Source organism: Xylocopa sonorina, unplaced genomic scaffold (genome assembly GCF_050948175.1).
Source record: "Xylocopa sonorina isolate GNS202 unplaced genomic scaffold, iyXylSono1_principal scaffold0076, whole genome shotgun sequence".
Classification (NCBI taxonomy): Eukaryota; Metazoa; Arthropoda; class Insecta; order Hymenoptera; family Apidae; genus Xylocopa; species Xylocopa sonorina.
The window spans coordinates 686,916-691,025 of record NW_027490147.1 but is presented as its reverse complement, the minus strand read 5'-3'; the positions used below and the strand labels follow the sequence as shown (position 1 = coordinate 691,025).

The 4,110-nt window shown below is 48.8% G+C and overlaps 1 pseudogene; it reads right to left on the bottom strand.

Moving 5' to 3' along the window:
- Positions 1-3,428: 3,428 nt before the first annotated feature.
- On the bottom strand, positions 3,429-3,583 carry LOC143432271 (5.8S ribosomal RNA; annotated as a pseudogene).
- Between the last annotated feature and the right edge of the window lie 527 nt (positions 3,584-4,110).

Sequence of the window (4,110 nt, the reverse complement as noted above, 5' to 3'; positions counted from 1 at the left end):
ATAACATGTTACATACTTTACCACCTTCGGAATACGGAATACCACCAAGGAAATACGTTTGTTTGATACGTAGAAACTATGAAGCGCGATCCCGCTTTATGGATCCCTTCTATTGACATTCATTAAAAGTGTAGAAGCATATAAGCATATTGCTATGCATAGAAGGTTACAGGTTACTTACCTTGAAACGTTGAAAAGAGATGCGATATCGCATTGCATGCAGGTTACGAACTCTAGTGCATTGACAAGTAGACCCATTAAAGCGCAATTCTGTTGCATGGACTGCGGACTTCACATTCTAATGAAGTATAATATATCTGATATTATCTTATTTAAGCATAGTGCATGCATATAGGATTCCATCTTACTTACATTGAAACGCTGAAATGAGATGTGTTATTGCATTGCATGGAGCATTAGAAATATACTGCTTTGACGCGCAGACACTATAAAGCGCCATCTAGTTGCATAGAACTGTAGAATTCACATTCTTTCAAATCGTAGAAGCAGACATGCATAACTCTATGCATAGAAGAATACAACTTACTTACTTTGGAACGTTGGAGTTATACAGCATTAGAACTATATTACTTCGATACGTAGACTTTTAGAAACGCTATCTCGTATCAAGGAAGTGTGGGATTTACATTATTTTGAAGTGTAGGTGCAGATAAACATACCGCGTTGCATTGAATATTACAACCTATCATGAAACATTGAAATGAGATGTGACATCGCGTTGAATGAAGTAATAGAACTCTATTTCTTCGACAAGTAGATATCTATAAGCGCTATCCCTCTGCAAGGGAATGTAGTGTTCACATTCTTTTGAAGGGTAGAAGCAGATAAGCATAATGCGATGCATAGAGCTTTACAACCTACTTACTTACTTTGAACTGTTGATACGAAATGCGATATCACGTTTCATGAAGCACTAGTACTGTATCGCATCGATTTGTAAACACTTAGATACGCCATCTCGTAGGAAGGAAGTGTAGGATTTACATTCTTTTAGAGTGTAGTGTGACGTCAGGCGTAGCGCCTGCCACCCATCAGCCTCTTTGCCGCCTCCAGCATCAATCCCTGCACGCAGGCTACCTGCCGTACACGCCTGCAGATCCAGCAACCAGCAGCGTTCGCGTGCGTGCTAGTGCACGCGCTCACTCGCACTTTTACGCATCGCCTTCTCGTTTCCATCTACGAGTATCTCCGCCACCCTCGCATCGATGACTTCGTCCAGAAGGAAGAAGCTGTAGCCCGTCACCAGAATGGGGTCTGTTCCCCATTGTAAGGAACCTCGAGACCAAGGCAGTCGAGGAACCACCTGCTAACAGCTGGCCAGGCCCGGCGCCGACGCAAAGTCTGTTCCACCGGGCAGTCTGACCGAGCTTGCGGCGGGCTAGACGCACATACATTCGAGAATGGACTGGTTGCGGCCCGATACCGTACGAGTACCGTCGCGCAGCCGGCCGGGCGACCGAGGGTCTGCCACGTGCGCAAGATTGCGACGCCACAGGCGCCCACTCGGGCCGTAGACCGACGAGCAACGGGTCGCGACGTTCTACTAGGGGAGAAGTGCACGACTACATCACCGGAACGTTGGCCGACGACGGCGTGCCGTTCGCTGTGGAACCGCGATGTTACCACCGGGGCATCGCGCGCCATCGGGAGCCAGTATCGTCGTCGATGAATCTCTCCATTCGATCATTTGGGTTTCTCAGGTTTACTCCTGAACGGTTTCACTTACTCTTGAACTCTCTCTTTAAAGTTTTTTTCAACTTTCCTTCACGGTACTTGTTCGCTATCGGTCTCGTGGTCGTATTTAGCCTTAGATGGAGTTTACCACACACTTAGGGCTGCACTCTCAAGCAACCCGACTCTAAGGAGAGATCCTCCAGAAACGCGTACCGGTCGGTACGGGCCTGGCACCCTCTGTGGATAAATGGCCCCATCCAAGATGGACTTGGACGCGGTTCGTTGTCTCAGGATAAACGGATCCTCCCGAACACTACATTTCCCAGCGGCGGAACCGCGGGATTCAGTGTTGGGCTCATTCCTGTTCACTCGCAGCTACTAATGAAATCCTGGTTAGTTTCTTTTCCTTCGCTTAGTAATATGCTTAAATTCAGCGGGTAATCTCACCTAATCTGAGGTCGTCTCTACGTGACGCACGAAATTCATTCGTGCCATCGAACTCGCTTACGGAGAGAAGGTAAAGAGATTCGTATGTATAATATATACAAAATGAGGAGCATCGGCGAACGGGGACGGCAGACGACGAAAAGAACTTTCGTCGATCTCCGACACAGCGATCCTTTGATTTACCGCTCGAGAAACCGGCAAGAACTACACGCACCTCTTCGTTGTTCTCGTTGAGGCGTTTTGTGCACCTCGCCAATGTCTTTCGTGTGTCGGTATTTCTTTTATATAAGATTCGTAAAAAATATAAAAAAAAATATGAGACTCTCGCTAGACGACCAAGCTACCGGCGATTCTTTAACATCCGTCCTCTTTATCGTCGTAGCTGCGAACGATCAACACCGTTTATACTCCCCAGCTGTTCCACCTTCCGCGCGTAACACGCAGAGATCGAAACGGAGCGGCTCCTTTTCCCCCGATTTTATTACCCTGATCCTTCAGAACGAAGGACACGCCGAGTTGGAGCGCCCTCACGAATAACGTTACGACATTACAGCGCAACGACGGCCTATGTTCGAGTGACGTTCCGCGCGAGAGATCTTTTTTTTTCCTCGCGGAACATGTTATACACACGCGGAGAGAACAGAGAGAACGGGTTATTCTGATCGTACACCCTGGGGCTGTACGAGGAGAACTTCGAACGATCGGATGCGCATCATCGTCCCTCGCCTTACGACGATGTCGCTCTCTCTCTTGTATATCTCTTCTCCCTCGACGGAGTATTCTCCCTCGGTCTTGCGGCATGAAAAAAATTCATTTTAAACGATGTCGAGCGCGCGCATGTTCGTATCGTGCGCTAAAGGCAGGCGAAGGCGATGCGTGTGGCGGGTGCGCGAATTCGGAACGCGGAACAAAATCGGCGATCGAAACACGAAGCGGTTCTCCGTGGGCGGTCGCCTGTTTAACGGACGACTCACGACGCCACGAAGAACTCACGCGAGTTCGTGATCGACACACCGTCGAGTTCCATGAACACGATTACGCACGCCGCACGCGCACACACGTTACCAATCGCAGATTGCCTGGGCACGGCCACAGACGACTCGGACGAACATCCAACGATCGCTCGTACGTCGCGTATCGCTTCTCTTCCTCCCTTTCTCGGTGCCGCCCGAACTCAGAAACGTTCGTTATTTAATTCGAGAATGAAAGACGGCGGGCAGATTCGAGCACCGTAGGGAAAGAAGATTCGACGAAACGCAACGCAAGCAGTATTTTGGTTACGTGAACGACCCTCAGCTAGGCGTGGTCCAGGAATTGTATCCGTGGACCGCAATGTGCGTTCGAAATGTCGATGTTCATGTGTCCTACAGTTCACACGTTGACGCGTAATTAGCTGCTTTCTTCATCGACCCACGAGCCGAGTGATCCACCGTTCAGGGTAATCGTACATGCATATTTTATTGATCTTTAAATCTCTTGGTACTAAAGTTCGAACAAGTCGATACCCAATCGTCTCCGGTGAAAGAGACGCGGGCTTCGCCGAACCGTGGCGACTTTCACCGCTCGACGGAGTTCGAGGCAACACGATATATCGGTCCTACGGATGAAACGCATACGCCGATGTTTGGCGCGTAATGTCTCCCTCAAAGTTACGAAAAATGCACACGCGCGTCCAGGTATGAAGAAAAAAAAATCTTTCAAAAATTCGTTAGGACTCCTCCGCGTACCAGCAGCCTCGAGGCGGTCTTTTTCCTCCCGACAAAGCGAAGCGAGCATAAATTGTTCGAGCTCGCAACGGCGGGATTACAGACTCTAGACAACGAGGACAACGGGCAACGCGGAATCGTCCCCTCTGGAATGAACGTGCGCGTCAAACTAAGAAGAAAAAAAACCAAACACCCAGCGACGTATTACTTTCGAGATCGGTAAGACGCTATCATTCGAGTGAACATAATAATGTTATTATCG